Source organism: Punica granatum, chromosome 1 (genome assembly GCF_007655135.1).
Source record: "Punica granatum isolate Tunisia-2019 chromosome 1, ASM765513v2, whole genome shotgun sequence".
NCBI classification, from domain to species: domain Eukaryota; kingdom Viridiplantae; phylum Streptophyta; class Magnoliopsida; order Myrtales; family Lythraceae; genus Punica; species Punica granatum.
This window is the reverse complement of record NC_045127.1, coordinates 27196337-27215189: the sequence shown is the minus strand read 5'-3', so window position 1 is coordinate 27215189 and position 18853 is coordinate 27196337. Positions and strand designations below refer to the sequence as shown.

At 39.7% G+C, this 18853-nt stretch overlaps 1 long non-coding RNA gene across 1 annotated transcript; it reads left to right on the top strand.

The window, feature by feature from the left end:
- Positions 1-13956: 13956 nt before the first annotated feature.
- Positions 13957-17640, top strand: LOC116198238. The gene is made up of 3 exons (XR_004155189.1): positions 13957-14152; positions 16213-16273; positions 17349-17640. It is a non-coding gene; the product is annotated as an uncharacterized LOC116198238 (long non-coding RNA).
- Positions 17641-18853: the final 1213 nt, after the last annotated feature.

Sequence of the window (18853 nt, the reverse complement as noted above, 5' to 3'; positions counted from 1 at the left end):
CGATTAATTACCAATTCGTGCAAAATTATTAAGGTCGAGTGAATTAATTAGTCAAATGAACGTCCCGTTTACCCGATTGGTGAAATCATTAAGTTTAATTAAAATTTGCTGAATGTTTTATTTTATTTTTTGGGTTTCGAGCCGTCGAAACGATCAATAATAGATCGCCCGATAAACTCTAATTTCCAGTCATCTCGAAAAAATTTGCATAAAGATTGAACAACATAATGTAGAATAATAAGGACTAATAAAGCAACAGAAAAAGGTTTCAAGGACTAAACTGAAACAAATCAAAAAAAATTTGGAGAATGATTTTTTTTTAAAATTCTATAAAATTTGGAGAATGTCTGGGAAAGTATAAAATGGGCTAGGGTTTATTTGAAATTAATTCTGAAATGTTGCAGGGACTAAATTGAAACATATTGAAAAGTTTACTGGAGCGATTTTAAATTCTAAAAAATTCGGAGGATGTGCTAGAAATAATGAAATAGCCCAGAGTATGTTTGAAATGAATTTTGAAATTTAGGGCTGATTTTAAAAAAATAATAAATGCTCCAGGGACTGAATTGAAACAAATGCAAAAGTTTGCTGAAGCAGTATTTGATTCTGAAAAAATTAGGGACGTGATGAAAATATCGAAAATGTCATGGGACTGGCTTAAAATTGATTTGGGAATTTGGGCAGGATTGAAAAAAAATGAAAATTCGTTGCAGGACTAGAATGGAACAAATCAGAAAATTAGAATAATCGGATTCGGCATATTTTGATAATCTATGCAACCAACAAGCAATTATTTCATGTCATCATCATTCAAGCAAGCATGATATTTAATATAAAGCCCAAAACATGCCGCTAAGTTGAGATTTTACCTAACCCAAAAGTTTGGGGGCGTTTCTGTAATATACGAAAGCTGCCGGACGAACAGGTCGGATTGGATCGGATCGGTCGGCCGGTCCGAAGGAGAAACCGCCCGGAAGAGAAGCTGGGCCGGGCTGGAGCGCCTTGGGCCTGAATGGGCCGAGCCTGCAAAGGAAGAGAAATGGGCCATGGCCCGTTAGCCGAATAGTGGCCGGGATCGGGGCGCAACGGCGGCGCGAGGCTGGGGGCGGCGATTCGCGCCTCTGGACGCCGCGACGACGGCACGAGAGGGTGCGGGAGATAGCTCTGGGCGCCGCTTGGGCCACGCGGTGTCTGGTTTGGACTTCATCGAGGTCGAAACGGCCGGAATCGAGGGAGTTTTCGCGATTTTCCGGCGTCGGTCCCGAATCGCACCGATCTCCAAATTCTCTCAAACGAGAGCCAATTTTTCCTTTTTTTCCTCTGGGTTCTGTTGTGTCCATCCCGAATTCGATTTCCCCCCCTTTAATTGCGATTTTTGTTTGAGATTTCGGCCAATTTGGGGAGGAAATCGCGGAAATCCGCGATTTCCTGTTCTTTGCAGGTCGGGGATCGCGGGCAGCCGGCGAGCGCTGCCCGGCCCCTGCCCGGCCTGCCCGAATCTTTTTTTTTTTTTTTAAATTAGGGCCGGCGGGTCACGGGCAGCCGGTCAACGCTGCCCGGCCTTGCCCGGCCCTGCCCGAGATTTTTTTCTTTTCTTTCCTTTCCTTTTTTTTTATATATATATTTTTTTAAAATTTTATTTTTATTATTATTAATTAATTAATTAATTTTTTTTTTAAAAAGCGATAAATAGAAAAATGACAATTTTGCCCCCCTGGAGCCGATGGACCGAAATTGGGTGCTGACACACATCATTCATGTATTTAATTATTTATTCCTTTCCCTTGTCTGTTTGGTTTGGTTTCACGGGGGAAAGGGGAAGAAGAAGAAAACGATGCAGAACAAGAGAATAAATAGAGGAAACAGAGAGAGAGGGCCTGAGAACGATAGAGAGAGAAAGAGAGAGAGGACCGCTCTTTGTAAATTCGAGGGAGAAGAGGCAGAAGTAAAGGATAGGTCCGAGGAGTCTTCAAGCCAAGCTGGGGCTCTTGATACGACTCGGGGTCAAACCGACGAGCTTAGGTCGGAAGGACTTCGTGATGAGGATCGTGGGCACGATGATGGGGCTGAAGCACACGAGCTCGGAAGTGGGATTCGTGAAGAGGGAGCTGATGCACAACATCTCGGAGGCTTACATGTTCCGAGTGGACCAATCACGCAAGCGAAGGCAAGACAAATCCAGCAAGCTGTGGAGAGCTCATTTGCGGGTTTTTTGGGCCAAGAGGAGACTAATTCGAATTGGTCTCTAAAGGGCCTTACCCAATTAACTTGTCTTGAGATGGTCAATAGCCCATCTAAGATGAGAGTAGACGCATAAGGAAAGCCAAGAGATGCTGAATAAGGAATAAAAAGACTGCCAAATATTCTAGGGGGGGCTTTATTTAGTTTCCTCTATTAATTCCGGTTTTAGGAAACTAAAGATATTCCAGTTGCCAAGTTTATTAGTTTCCAGATTCTCCTAGGCTTATATAAAGGAGGCTGAATAGCTGATTAGAGGGACTTCAGACTACACTGGTGAGAATTTTCCTCTAAGTTGTTCTTCGGCAACCTTCCGTGATTGTAAGCTTGGATGCTTGTAATTCTCGGCTATTTATAATATTGGTTCTTGGTTTTCTATAACCATCGGGACAATATTCCATTCCTTTATAATATTGGTTCTTGGTTTTCTATAACCATCGGGTCAGTATTCCATCCCTTTTAATCTCTATTGGCGATTCGGGTTCGATTTCCAGTCTTTGTTGTCGTGTCTTGCGGCAGGTCTCGTGGGGTTCGCATCATTTGGTATCAGAGCCTAAGTTCTAAATCGAGGTTTCATCTATCCTTGTTCTTTTCTTTTTCTTCATTCTAGAATCTTTAGATATAGCTTTCATTTCTATCCTTTCCATTAATCTTGTCTGATCTGATCTTAGCTATCTAAATCGTCAAAAAAAAAAGAAGAAGAAAGAAAAAGTGCAAAAAAAAAAAAGGAAAAAAAAAAGAAAGAAAGAAAAAGTGAAAAAAAGGAGGTATCATTGGGTGTTGTTCGTAGCACCATTTGTTATCTTCATGGGCGAAGAATTTATTGCACAATTTGTTGTCTTTGTGTTCTAATCGTCTTGGCGTTAAGTTGACCTGCCATAGTAGCTCTTCCGTACTCAGTGTCTTCTATCAATCCATAAACTACGTCGTTGGGTCAGATTGTGTCATATCATTTTCTTTGGATCTAATATTATAAGTTGTTCGGGTTGAACTCGTTTTCCGCCTTGCGATCGGATTGATTAGTTGCCCTAGAACTTTGAAGAGGAAATTAAAAGAGGAAAAAGGCAAGAGTGTGTGAGAACATCAGAGGATAAAAGCCTATTTTGAGTGAAAACACGAGTGTTTTGAGTGGCATCTTGCTGAGTCTAAACACGTGAAGGAGCGCGTGAGAATCCTATAATTGCATATTTTATCATGTCACAGGAAAATAGTGGAGACGACAGAGGACCTGATCTGAACATGATGTTACGAGCCATGCAACAACAGTTTGAGCGCATGAACATGGTTTTCGGTGAATTCCGAGAAAGGTTGGATAGGCAAGACGAACGGTTGGAACGGCTTCAACCTGCACCCGTGCCACGGATTAGGAGACCCCACCGACAACCATCCGTTGATACTTTTGATGAAGAAGCATATGATGAAGAAGAGGAAGTGGCCTCCGATACCACTTGGAGGAGAGGTAAAGGAAGAGGAGGCAGACCAAGGCATTTCGTTCGTAGGGAGCACCGGAGAAGAGACGCCGTGGACCATAACACAGGTTCAATTAAGCTGATCATACCTCCATTCCAAGGTAAAAACGACCCCGATGTTTACATTGAATGGGAGAGGAAGGTTGAGCTTGAGTTTGATTGTCATAATTATTCAGAGGAAAAGAAAGTTAAATTGGATGCAGTTGCTTTCACCGATTATGCCATTGTTTGGTGGGACCAATTAACTGTGAGTAGACGCAGGAATCGTGAGCCTCGTATTGACACTTGGGAGGAAATGAAAGCAGTAATGAGAAGAAGGTTTGTTCCTGCCCATTATTATCGGGACTTGCACTTGAAGTTGCAAAGTCTGAAGCAAGGTACCAAGTCGGTGGAGGATTATTACAAGGAGATGGAAATAGCCATGATACGTGCTAATGTTGAGGAGGACCGAGAAGCAACCATGGCTCGATTCATCCGTGGCCTTAATCAGGAGATTGCCAATGTAGTTGAGCTGCAACATTACGTGGAGATTGACGACGTGGTACACATGGCCATGAAGGTTGAGAGGCAGCTCAAGAGAGGGGGTCGAACATCTTCAAAGGTAGAAGCTTCTAGTTCAGCGTCTTGGAGATCGAAGTGGGGTTCTTCGATGAAACCGGACGAGAAGACTGATTATAAGCCAAAGGGAGACACCTACAAGACCCAAACCAACAACAAGGATAAGGGTAAAACTTTTTCTGAACCTCAAAGAAATCGTGATATCAAATGTTTTCGTTGTTTGGGCTCAGGTCACATTGCTTCCCAATGTCCAAACAAGCGGATCATGATTATGATGGAGAGTGGGGATATCGAGACTGAAGAAGAAGAAGATAGTGATTCCATGCATCCACTCGAAGATGCTAGTGACATTGAGCATGTGGTTGAAGGTCAAGCCTTAGTTATCATGCGAGCCCTACATGTTCAAGTTAGAGAGGATGGTGATGAGGTGCAAAGGGAGAATATCTTCTACACTCGTTGCCATGTGAGGGATCGTGTGTGTGGGTTGATTATTGACGGAGGAAGTTGCGTGAATGTGGCCAGCAAGTTGATGGTAGACAAGCTCGGTTTGCATACCCAAAAACATCCCAAGCCGTACAAACTCCAGTGGCTGAATGAATGCGGTGAAGTGAAGGTAAATAAACAGGTTCTTGTGTCCCTCTGTATTGGAAAGTACCGGGATGAGGTTCTTTGTGATGTTGTACCAATGAGTGCTAGCCATATGTTGCTCGGGAGACCATGGCAGTTCGATAGGAGAGTGATACATGATGGGTATAGAAACCGATATTCATTTGTAAAGGACGGGAAGAAAGTAACACTTGCACCCTTGACACCGACTCAAGTGTTTGAGGATCAGATTCGAATTAAAAGGTCTCTTAGTGAGAAGAGTGAAAAAGTGGCTGAAAAACAAAAAGAGAAAGAGAGTGATCTTGAGAGAAAAGAAAGTGGAGAGAATGTGAAAAACAAGAGTGAAAAGATGGAGAGTTCAGAAAAAAAGGAGAGGAAATTGAGTTTTTATGCAAAAGAAAGAGAGCTTAAGGGTGCTTATAAGGCTAATAGATCGATGATCTTGTTCTTGTACAAGGAGGTCTATCTTTCTATTTCTGACCTTGACTCTACTTTGCCTAGTGTTGCTATTTCTCTCTTGCAGGAATTCGAAGATGTCTTTCCCGAAGAAATGCCGCAGGGACTACCACCAATAAGAGGGATTGAGCATCAGATTGATCTTATTCTAGGAGCTCCTATTCCAAACCGACCGGCCTATCGAAGTAGTCCGGAAGAGGCTAAAGAACTTCAGAGGCAAGTTGAGGAGCTATTGGCCAAAGGACATGTTCGAGAAAGTATGAGCCCATGCGCTGTCCCTGTTCTGCTTGTTCCAAAGAAAGACGGGACTTGGAGAATGTGTGTCGATTGTAGAGCTGTGAACAAGATCACGGTAAAATATCGACATCCCATTCCTCGATTAGATGACATGTTGGATGAATTGCACGGTTCCGTTATATTTTCTAAGATTGATTTGAAGAGTGGGTACCACCAGATTCGAATGAAAGAAGGTGATGAATGAAAAACCGCTTTTAAAACCAAGCATGGATTGTATGAGTGGACGGTAATGCCATTTGGTTTAACTAATGCACCCAGCACTTTTATGCGTCTTACGAATCATGTTTTGCGTGCTTACATTGAGAAATTTGTGGTTGTCTATTTTGATGACATTCTGATATATAGCAGGAGTTTGGATGACCATGTTGAACATTTGAGAAGTGTCATTGAGTCATTAAGACGTGAGAAGCTATATGCTAATCTCAAGAAGTGTAGCTTTTGCTTGGATAGAGTTGTTTTTCTTGGTTTCGTTGTTAGTTCCAGGGGTGTGGAGGTCGATGAAGACAAGGTAAGGGCAATCAAGGATTGGCCTACACCTACCACTATCGCTGAAGTGAGGAGTTTCCACGGCCTAGCGGGATTCTATCGAAGGTTCGTGCCGAACTTCAGTACCATTGCTGCTTCTTTGACAAAAATCATCAAGAAGGATGTTGGGTTCAAGTGGGGAGAAGAGCAAGAGAAGGCTTTCAATACATGAAAAGAAAAGCTAAGTTCAGCTCCATTGCTACTTTTACCAGATTTCTCTAAACCTTTTGAAATCGAATGTGATGCTTCTGGAATTGGTGTAGGTGCTATACTTATGCAAGACCGGAGGCCCATTGCCTATTTCAGTGAGAAGCTTAAAGGGGCCGCTTTGAACTACTCCACCTACGACAAGGAGTTATATGCGTTGGTGAGAGCACTGGAAACGTGGCAACACTACTTGTGGTCTAAGGAGTTCATCATTCACACAGACCATGAATCACTAAAGCACTTGAAAGGCCAAGGTAAGTTGAATCGCAGACATGCACGTTGGATTGAGTTCATTGAGATGTTCCCATATGTGATCTAATACAAGCAAGGTAAGGAGAATGTGGTAGCCGATGCCTTATCTCGCAGGTATGCCCTTATTTCAACTCTTGGAGCTAAGTTTCTTGGGTTCGAGCATTTTAAGGAGTTGTATGAGCATGATCCTGATTTTGCTGCTATGTTTGCTGCCTGTGAAAAGGGAGTGTTTGATAAGTTTCATAGGCATGAGGGGTATTTATTTCATGAAAATAGGCTATGTATTCCAAAGAGTTCCATGCGTGAATTACTTGTTAGGGAGTCTCATGGGGGAGGGTTGATGGGACACTTTGGAGTTGCTAAGACCTTGGACATTCTGAAAGAGCACTTCTCTTGGCCTCACATGAAAAGAGATGTCGAGAGAATTTGTTCTAGGTGCATCACATGTAAGAAGGCTAAATCGAAAATTCATCCACATGGACTTTACATGCCATTACCTGTTCCGAGTCACCCTTGGATTGATGTCTCCATGGATTTTGTTTTGGGTCTGCCTAGATCTAGGAATGGTCGAGATTCTATCTTTGTGGTTGTTGACAGATTTTCAAAAATGGTACACTTTATCCCTTGTCATAAAACTGATGATGCTACTCATGTGGCAAATCTTTTCTTTAGGGAAGTGGTGCGTTTACATGGAGTCCCTAAGACGATTGTGAGTGATAGGGATGCGAAACTTCTGAGTCATTTTTGGAGAGTTCTGTGGGCTAAGTTGGGAACAACTTTGTTGTTTTCTACTACCTGTCACCCACAAACAGATGGACAAACCGAAGTTGTCAATCGAACCTTGGGCACTTTGTTGCGCGCTGTGATTGGAAAGAATTTGAAAGCTTGGGAAGATTGCATTCCATTCGTTGAATTTGCATATAATAGGACTGTGCATTCTTCTACAAAGTTTTCACCATTTGAGGTTGTTTATGGTTTTAATCCACTAACTCCATTGGACTTGATTCCTTTACCTGTAAATGAGCTTTCTAATCTTGATGGAAAGAAAAAGGCAGAGTTGGTGAAGCAAATTCATGAAGAGGCTCGGCAAAACATTTTGAAGAAGAATGAACAAGCAGCAACCCGAGCCAACAAAGGAAGGAAGCGGGTCACTTTTCAACCTAGAGATTGGGTTTGGGTTCACTTAAGGAAGGAGAAATTTCTGAGTCTGAGGAATTCCAAGTTGAATCCACGTGGAGATGGACCATTTCAAGTTCTGGATAAGATCAATGACAATGCTTATAAGATTGATCTTCCAGGTGAGTATCAAGTAAGTTCGACTTTTAATGTTTCTGATCTTTCTCCCTTTGATGCAGGTTCAGATTCGAGGACGAATCCTTTTGAAGAGAGGGGGAATGATATGACTCGGGGTCAAACCGACGAGCTTAGGTCGGAAGGACTTCGTGATGAGGATCGTGGGCACGATGATGGGGCTGAAGCACACGAGCTCGAAAGTGGGATTCATGAAGAGGGAGCTGATGCACAAGATCTCGGAGGCTTGCGTGTTCCGAGTGGACCAATCACGCGAGCGAAGGCAAGACAAATCCAGCAAGCTGTGGAGAGCTCATTTGCGGGTTTTTTGGGCCAAGAGGAGACTAATTCGAATTGGTCTCTAAAGGGCCTTACCCAATTAACTTGTCTTGAGATGGTCAATAGCCCATCTAAGATGAGAGTAGACGCATAAGGAAAGCCAAGAGATGCTGAATAAGGAATAAAAAGACTGCCAAATATTCTAGGGGGGCCTTTATTTAGTTTCCTCTATTAATTCCGGTTTTAGAAAACTAAAGATATTCCAGTTGCCAAGTTTATTAGTTTCCAGATTCTCCTAGGCTTATATAAAGGAGGCTGAATAGCTGATTAGAGGGACTTCAGACTACACTGGTGAGAATTTTCCTCTAAGTTGTTCTTTGGCAACCTTCCGTGATTGTAAGCTTGGATGCTTGTAATTCTCGGCTATTTATAATATTGGTTCTTGGTTTTCTTAACCATCGGGTCAATATTTCATTCCTTTATAATATTGGTTCTTGGTTTTCTATAACCATCGGGTCAGTATTCCATCCCTCTTAATCTCTATTGGCGATTCGGGTTCGATTTCCAGTCTTTGTTGTCGGGTCTTGCGGCAGGTCTCGTGGGGTTCGCATCAGCTCTGTTCATGGGACAATGAACAGAACGGAGCCCACGTGGCTCAACCTTTCCCTCCTGTCTCCCCAGCATGCCTCATTTCCACCGCCTCAGCATTCACATCATTCATGTATTTATTTATTTATTCCTTTCCCTTGTCTGTTTGGTTTGGTTTCACGGGGGAAAGGGGAAGAAGAAGAAAACGATGCAGAACAAGAGAACAAATAGAGTAAACAGAGAGAGAGGGCCAGAGAACGATAGAGAGAGAGAGAGAGAGAGAGAGGACCGCTCTGTGTAAATTCGAGGGAGAAGAGGCAGAATTAAAGGATAGGTTCGAGGAGTCTTCAAGCCAAGCTGGGGCTCTGTTCATGGGACAATGAACAGAACGGACCAGACTAGAGAAACAACATGGGGGAGATGATCGAGCAGAGCAAATTTTGAAAGGGAAAATGACTAAACTTGGAGTTCTTGATTAGTAAGTTGATTCTCCTAAACCTAGACACTCTTATTCACTGAGTTAGGTGCGGATTGAGCTATTTCCCTCTTCGTTTCTGTGAGGCTAGTGTCTACCAAACATGCATATATGCACATATACATATACATAGGCAAATGCATGGTTACATAACATACATGTATATAATATATATCATGATTTGTGGCTGAATTTTTAAATGTTTATAATATGCCACCACTTGTGGCTGGATCTTCATCTATAAAAAAAAAACGAAAAGTGACATTTTTAGATAGAGATGAGTGTGGAATGGGCCAAGTGGCCTCCTTTACAGCAGCCAATTTATTTCCACCGCCTTTGACCATCTTTGACCACTTTCTTTTTCTGCTTTTCTTCCTTATTTAAACCACACTTCTCCTTGCTCTATCCCTAGCTCAAGAAAAACGAAAATGAACCAGAAGAGAGAGAGAGAGAGAGGAGTTAGCTGAGTTAAGAAAAATCCTTGGAGAAGAAGACTAAGTTTGGAGTATTGATTAGTAAGTTGATTATCTATGATTTAAACATCCATATTCACTATGTTGTGTATAGTTGTGGCTCTTCTTGCATCCATTTCAGTTAGGATAGATTGAATAAGCTCTTATTTAGTTGTATTTCGAAACCAAAGAAGTACTTAGAATTCCTTGCACTCTTCTTGAATTTGGCTGATCAAATTGGTCATCCATTTGATATATATTGTGATGAATCCTAAATTGATATAATTTGAGAAATACATGTGTATAGCATTTTGCATTGTTCTCTATTTAAAGAGTTAGGTAGAAATTAAAAGAGATAGGGAAGAAGCATTAGTTAATTATAAACATCTTATATTATAACTACATTCAGGAATAGCACGAGAGGTGAAGTGATGCATATTTTCACCCTTATCTAGTATATTATCTAACCTTTGTGCTTGAACTGGATAGGGGCTGGAGAGACTGAGACTATACCTCCGGAAGGCTCGATTCATTAAGTGGTCATTTCAGGGGTGTTTGTGAGTACTTTCTTCCATCGTAAAATGATAATATATATATATATGTGTGTGTGTGTGTGTGTGTGTGTGTGTGTGTATGGTTATAGAGGTGATGGTGGCTGAATGATTGCGGAACATAGTTGATGTGTATGCTTAGTATGCTTGTGATGGTTGCACTATAGCCATGGGATCGCTGGACCTGGCGGATTATAAAAGGGGTCTGATCAGCCGCCGAACCCGGTGGAATATAAATAGGGACTTGATCGGCCGCCGAACCCGACGGAATATAAATAGGGACTTGATCGGCCGCTGGACCCGGCAGAATATAAATAGGGGCCTGATCGGCCGCTGGACCCGGCGGAATATAAACAAGGGCCTGATCGGCCGCTGGACCGGCGGAATATAAATGAAGGTCAACTCTTACCGCCATAGGTTAATGGGCGGCCCCCGCTGATGAGATGTGGGTATTGGAAGTTGAGAATTGTGTGAGTGAGATGTGCGGGGTCACGGTACCGTCATAACTCTGTTGCGAGGAAATGCAACCCTATGGCTATATTATTGTTGATTGGATTTGGTTGCCATATGAGTTGTGTGAAAGGATGATCTTGGTATTGGATTTTATATCTCGGCGGAATATGTATATAAATAGATATATGATTGATTGTTGTGAATCATGATGTTAACATAATAGTTCATTTTACGTTGGAATATAATACTCACTGAGTTGCAGCTCACCCCTTGCATACATTTTTCCAGATGAACTAGAAGCTAGCCTAGCCGCACATGAGGACTTTTGGATAACAGGGATCAGCGCGAAGGAGTTTGGCAATTAGGCCTACCCATAGTATAGGTAGTAAGTGTTCGTAAATGTCACAATCCTGTTACGACCTGAAACTTTTGTTTAGTTGGTTTAGTGGTATGGTTGTAGCTGAACACACTATTGAGAGTATATATGTACATTAGAATCCGTTAGATTGATCATATATTCGTGTAGAGCATGCCGAGTGATTTAAAGGTTGGATGTGTTATAGCAGTATACTATATACATATATAAGAAAACTTCCGTTTAGTTGTGTTGCGAAGTGGTTGCAACTGAATACCCTCTCGAGAATTTTATGCATATATCTAAATTAGTTAGGTCGTTATATGTTTATATAGAGCTTGCTGGGTTGGTTCAATGTGTTGGGAGTTAGGAAAACGGATTATACATATATGAGTTGCGTATATGATAATGGATATTAAGGAATAGAGGGGAAACTCTGCTATAAGTTTCGGGTCGTGACAGTTTCAGTTTGGTTTCGACTGTAAGTTAGCTCTCCGGGGCCTTGGCGTTCTTAATCACTCGTTTCATGTTCTTTTTGGCTGGTTTGAATTCGTTTCAGCTATGGCCAAGGCATTTATAGCTTTCATGTAAAGTCGGTTTCATAATATTCGATTATCTGCATCCTTAAGAGTGTGCTTATAGGTTGTGAATTGGTGAGCTTATACTGGTATGATAGTGCTGATCGGGGAATCTCTGCTCAATATATATATACACACATATATATGTGGATGGTTGGGGGTAATTGGCTTTAATTACCTTCCACTTACTGTGGTGATGGAACTTGGCATGAATGCAATGGATTCTAATGACTGTGAAGAAAGATTCTATTTTGATTAGAGAAGTGAAGGGTGCGCTTACTAGTAAGTGTGTGTTTGCCTAAGGTCTTAACATGTTAAGAGTTATGAGTAACATGGCTAAACTCCCATTATTGTTTTTATATAAGACTGTGAATGAATATTGGGCTGAGTTCTTCCTCATGTGCTTACATAAGATTGGGATATGTTAAATTGATTGACAAGTTTAAGATAAAGTCAAGGTAAGCAAGGTGGTTGATATGTGTAAGCCATTGTAAATGCTTAGGTAAATAAGGAGATGTATTGATTGATAAGTGCACGTCCATATTCCGAAATGGATGAAATGAAATGTTCTGTACATTTAATTATGAAAGGGCTATGTAAAAGTACTTGTTAATTATGAAAGCTTTATATTATAGCTATCATAATGAAAGAACTAGGGAGTTGAACTGATGTATGTTTATGCGCTTAGCTAGTATATAATCTAACATTTATGCTTGTAATTTAATTCTAAAAGGAAATAGATAATCAGTAAACGGGTGTGCGAAGTGGTTTGATATTGTATTGTATCATGTATGCATAATTAAGTCTTTGTTATGCTTACACTTGATTAGGGACCGAGGTGACTGAATCCCGACATTTGAAAGGCTTGATTCGATGGACTATATTTTGGAGTTAGGTGAGTACTTTATTCCATTATGAAATGATATATATATATATATATATATGATATGTGAATACTCTATTCCCTTGTGAAATCATGTGTTATGATTATAGAAATTATTTAAGATGAATGTAGTGGTAGTTAGATTAAGGAATCGGTATTGCTATGTTGTTTGAACGGATATGAACAATATGGCCTTTGTGATACACCTTGACTTGGGATATGCAGTGTGATTGAGTATGTGGATCGTGTAAAAAATATATGATGATAATGTGATTCAATTGGGAATATGATGGGAATTTTATTTGTGTATACGGAGGTTGTGATAATTTGAGAATAAGAATTTGGTGTGGGTTTATGATGTGTGATGGCCGGTTACAGTTGATTGTTTTTGTGATTGTTGTTTGACTATAGCCATGGGACCACTGGACCCGGCGGATTACAAAATGGGCCAGATCGGCCGCTGGACCCAGCGGAATACAAATAGAGCCTGATCGGCCGCTGGACCCAGCGGAATAAAAAGAGGGGCATGATCGGCTGCTAGACCCGGCGGAATATAAACAGGGGCCTGATCGGCCGCTGGACCCGGCGGAATAGAAAAAGGGGCTTGATCGGCCGCTAAGACCCGGCGGAATACAAACTGAGGTCAACTCTTACCGCCAGAGGTTAATAGGCGGCCCCCCGCTTATGAGATATGGATATTGAGAGTTGAGAATGATATGTGCGAGAAGTGCGGGGTCACGGTACCGTTGCAACTCTGTTGCGAGGGAATGCAACCCTATGACTATATTGATTTGGTTGTGTTGTATATTGTTTGTTTGGTTGGATTGCTGTAAATGTGATGATTAATATGATTGTCTGAATTATTGTATGGAAGTCGTGTTGTTTTGCTAATTTGATTTAGTTAGGTTATGAGTGCAAAATGATGTTGGTTAATGGTTAATTCTAATAATAGTTGATATTGTTATAAGGGCAATTGATTGTTGATGAATGAACTTAGTAATCATTTGTACGTATTGTCTAATATGTCGTGTTGGTGAATTAATTGATAGACTTGCTTATGCTACTACTATCTGTAGGAATATTTAATTGTCTAAAATATATTTTTCTCTTATTATTATTATTCATTTTGCTTTGGAATTTAGTACTCACTGAGATGCATCTCACACCCTGCATACATTTTTCCAGATAAGCTTCCGATTGCGCGGAGGAACCACTTTTTGATATCGGAGATTGTAAGACCGGATATTTTTTTAAACATACGTGTACGTATATCTATATATATATATACACGTATATATTATATAATATATATATATATATAAGTTGTTGCACATAAAAAAAACAAAAAGAAAAAAAAAAAGAAAACAAAGGGAAGGGTAGAAGGGCCCCACGTGGCCCTCAATTTCCCTCGAAATCCATCCCACCGCCATTACTTGACCATTTCATTTGTTCTTTCTTTTTCTTTCTTTTTGCTCTGTTCTGGGCTGAGGGGAAAACGAGGGAAACAGAGCTTGAGAGAACGAGAGAGAGAGATAGAAGTTGAGAGATCGGGACGGGCGTTGAGCAAGAGAGAGGCTAAGCTCGAGATAAAAGTTAGGGAAGCGGAAGAAGATGGACGAATGGAACAAGGTTGGCCTAAGGTAAGGGGTCCTCTCTTTAATCGGATCCTTGTTGACTCTGCTTCCTATTGAGATGTGAGCTCTCGTCATGTCTGCTTTGCATCTCAACTGCATGCATCTCCTTCTCCTTCCCTCCTCACAATCCGCATGTCATATTAGTGTAGATTCTCCTCTAGATTCGTAGATCATTATTTATGCTTTGTCTGGTAGCCCGGTGTAGTCCATAATATTTCCTATTTAGCTATTTTTTCTTTTCTTGCCGGGATTCATAATCTGATGGATGGAGTCCGATTTTGAGTAATATATTGAGCTTGATTGCAATATGGCAGATATGGGAAGGGGAATAGACGGATTATCCATTGAGTGATCGGTTTTATTAAGAGATTGGTGCAAGTATTGACGTCTAGAAATATCTTGTCGTGGTACTTAATTTGCTTTAATTGGCGGTTCCGGGAAATGAAGAAATGTCGCAAGTAAGTGTAACTCGGGATTGTGCTTCAATGCCGATATAACGGAAAGGGGAAAATCATAGATTTGATTGCTTTATCGGGATGAGATTACGGATAATATTTCCCTTCGTGTGGCACGTATGGTTAATATGAAATGTCAAGTATTCAAGGTGTTGGCAAATGTGGTTTGCGTTATTTCCAGATTTAATAGCAAATTCTGGTCTAAATATGAGTTCTTGAATTCATTTCTCCATTTGGTCTCCTCATTAATTATGTTTCTTGCCTTGAAAGATTGTTAAATCTTTTCTGAGTTGGAGCATAGACTAACATAAATTATAGATGCTTCTAGAGGACTGATTACTTATATTTAGGACTCCATAAGATAGATTTACATAACCTTGCATGCTGTCCAGTCATGTGTGAGGCCTATAGAGGCTCGTTTCGGTCACTTTCACAGCATATGGTAAGTTGTCTTCGTTCGTATACGCTTTGAGGTCATTCTCCCCAGCTTTTCATGTCATTTTGGGTATTCCATAGTTGAATTAAGGGGCATTTGAATCGAAAATCAGAGTTGATTTGAGTATCTTGGAACTCATTTTTGTTAAGTTATCTTGAACTCGTTCCATTTTCGTTCCATTTTCTTATATTTGCATTTGCCCCGATTCTTTTGTTTCTCTTTCTTTGTTTTGTGTGTCCTTGAGCAAGAGGAGAAGAAACGAGAAGAAACAATAGTTGTATAGTTTTGATGAAGAGGTTGAGTTTATAATTAGTCAAATTAGTTGCACGTTTAAGTGTTAGTTGAGATTTTTCTTGTCTCGTTCGTGCTGCTGGTTAAGAGCTAATATGAGATTTATTTTTCTGAATTGAGATGTCCTGCTGGTAACCGAATAAGATTTCTCTTTTGTTGATCGACTTTTGCTGTAGTAGCTATTAAATTTGAAGTTCTTCCTTGATTTGTGTTGCCTTGGGTGAGTGGGTGTCTTTAAGTCATTTTATCTCTTATTCTATTTGTGATTGAAGTAAGCTTGAAGGGTCGACTATTACTGCAAGTTAGGACAATAATGATGTTTAATTAGTTATTTCTTTGAATATGAGATTAACTATTGATGAGAAGTTGATAGGAAGTAAAAGGGAGGAATAGGAGAAGTTTGGTATTGAATTAGTCAGAAGCATTGCAAGAAACTTTTTTTTTTCTCTTAGATTTATTTGAGATGAAATACTGCAAAGAGATCATGGGTTAATGGAAGTTCCATTTTCATTATTTGCATTACTAAATAGCTTAGTGAGATTAGTAGTGGACTTTTTCATGAAAATATCTTGAGTCTTATTAAAACAGAAAACCACCTTGTATATTATGTACATCATCTGATTTTTATATTGAAATTGGTAGGGGCACTGGAGATTAGCCTTAGGCTCAACTCCAATGAAATATTTTGAGAATTATTTGTCAATACTGCTTTTCCTTGTAGAATGAAGATATATTGAGACCCTATGGCTAGTGTTATTGTTGTGTTTATATCTTTAGTTGTGTTGATCTTCCAAGGCCATTGTGGGATGATTTAGTATGAAAATTAGGGGAGAAAATGATTGTTAGGCATAACTTGTTTTTCGGGCTATATTCATGATTAATAGGAGCTCAGGACATCGATGGTGCACCCAGAAGGTGAAGTCGGTGAACCATTTTTGGTATTAGGTGAGTACTTTATTCCATTGTGAAATGATATATATATATGTGTGTGTGTATGTATGTTATGTGAATATTCTAGTCCTTTGTAAAATGATGCGTTCTAATTATATGAATTGTTAAGATGAATATTGTGATAGTTAGATTAAGGAATTGGTCGTGCTATGTTCCGTGATGGAATTTGAAAGGCATGGTCTTGTATGTTTCACTTTGATTTGAGATAATGCGGTGTGATTGTGTTTACTGGTTGTGTATAAGATATGTGATGGTAATGTGCTGCCATTGTGATGTGATTGTGATTATGCTCGGGTATAATGATGGTATGGTTACAACTGATCATTATTTTGATCGTGGTTTGACTATAGCCATGGGACCGCTGGACCCGGCGGATTACAAAATGGGCCAGATCGGCCGCTGGACCCGGCGGAATACAAATAGGGCCTGATCGGCCGCTGGACCCGGCAGAATATAAACAGGGGCTTGATCGGCCGCTGGACCCGGAGGAATAGAAAAAGGGGCTTGATCGGCCGCTAAGACCCGGCGGAATACAAATTGAGGTCAACTCTTACCGCCAGAGGTTAATAGGTGGCCCCCGCTTATGAGATATGGATATTGGGAGTTGAGAATGATATATGCGAGAAGTGCGGGGTCACGGTACCGTTGCAACTCTGTTGCGAGGGAATGCAACCCTATGGCTATATTGATTTGGTTGTGTTGTATATTGTTCGTTTGGTCGGATTGCTGTAAATGTGATGATTAATATGATTGTCTGAATTATTGTATGGAAGCCGTGTTGTTTGCTAATTTGATTTAGTTAGATATGAGTGCAAAATGATGTTGGTTAATGGTTAATTCTAATAATAGTTTATATGGTTATAAGGGCAATTGATTGTTGATGAATGCACTTAGTAATCATTTGTATGTATTGTCTAATATGTTGTGTGGGTGAATATTTGCTTATGCTACTACTGTCTATATGAATATTTGATATTCTAAAATATATTTATCACTTAATATTATTCATTTTGCTTTGGAATTTAGTGCTCATTGAGATGCAGCTAACACCCTGCATACATTTTTCCAGATAAGCTTCCGATTGCACGGAGGAACCCCTTTTTGATATCGGGGATCAGCTTGGAGGACTAGGTAGAAGTCTTAGTTATTTGATAAGTATTCTCCTTGTACAGAAAGTATTTGAACATGTTACGACCTGAAATTTTTGTTTAGTGGGTTAGTGATGTGGTTGAGAAAAGTTACTCTCTTTTGAGATATATATATATATATATATATCTGTGTGTGTGTGTGTGTGTATATTAGATATTGCTGGATTGGTTATATATTTTTGAGAGTTATGGAAAGCAAATTTTATAGGAATAGTGATGTAGTTCTGATAAGGGCTATTGATGAAATTTAGGAAAAGTTCTATCGAAATTTCGGGTAGTGACAATTTCAGCTTGGAGGACTAGGTAGGAACCTTAGTTATTTAATAGATATCCTTTCTATATAGAATGGACTTGAGAATGTCACGACCTGAAATTTTTGTCTAGTTGGTTTAGCAATGTAATTTTGCTAGAATCGTACTTATATAAATATATATGCTAGAGCATTTGTAGTAGTTGTATGTTTTTGAGAGTTATGGAAAGCAGATTTTATATGAATAGTTACGTGATAATGGATGTCGAAAAAATATAGGGAAAATTCAGCTGAAATTTCGGGTCGTCACAATTTTGGTATCAGAGCCTAGGTTGGGAGATCCTGTAGACTTAAGTTGAAGCTTGATCCCCGAGTAATTTTTGGATAATTGTGGTGATTTTGCTAGTATTTCTTGAATTCTATGCTGGTTGATTGAGTTGTTATTGCTTCGGATTTGTTAGTAAATAAGTATGGGTTTATGTTTGCTTGTTGAAATTTACATTTGCGCTGCACAATATGAAAATTGATATTAAGCAGTTGACGATTGGGAATATCACTAAAAAAAAAATAGGTTTTGCATATCAGGTTTTACAGAAGTTCTTGCAATTCTTTGAGCATGTATATTTGATTTAGTTTGTCGGAATATTGTTTGGATCTTCAATTGAATTAAATAATTGCTATCATGTTTGTAATCTTCTTCTTTCTCTGGTGAACAATGAAAATAGACTTTTGGCCGTGTATACTAATATTCTTGTATAATTATAAGTTGACTTGACTTATGTTTGAGAGGGTTGTTATTCTTGAAAGAAGCAAAGTGATAGATAGCCTTATTAGGAGCTCAGAATAGGAAGAAAGTCGGATAAGGATAATTTGGGGGTTAAGAATAGCAGAAAAAGTATGATTGATTGAATTCTTGACGATAAGGTATATATATAAAGAAGACTCGATTTTGCCTTTGGCTAAATTATTGTTATATGATGTATGTGCTGAGTTCCTATTAATCAGGTTCTCCTTTTTCTTAAATCACGTTCCTTCTCTATAAATTGGTTAACGATTCAATCTGAAGCGGAGTAAGGATAGATGAGACCCATAAATAGAAAGCGTAGGCTATGTTTTTATTTTGATTGTTTAGTAGAAGACTTATTGGAGTTGAAAATTTAAAGAATGACCTTAAGT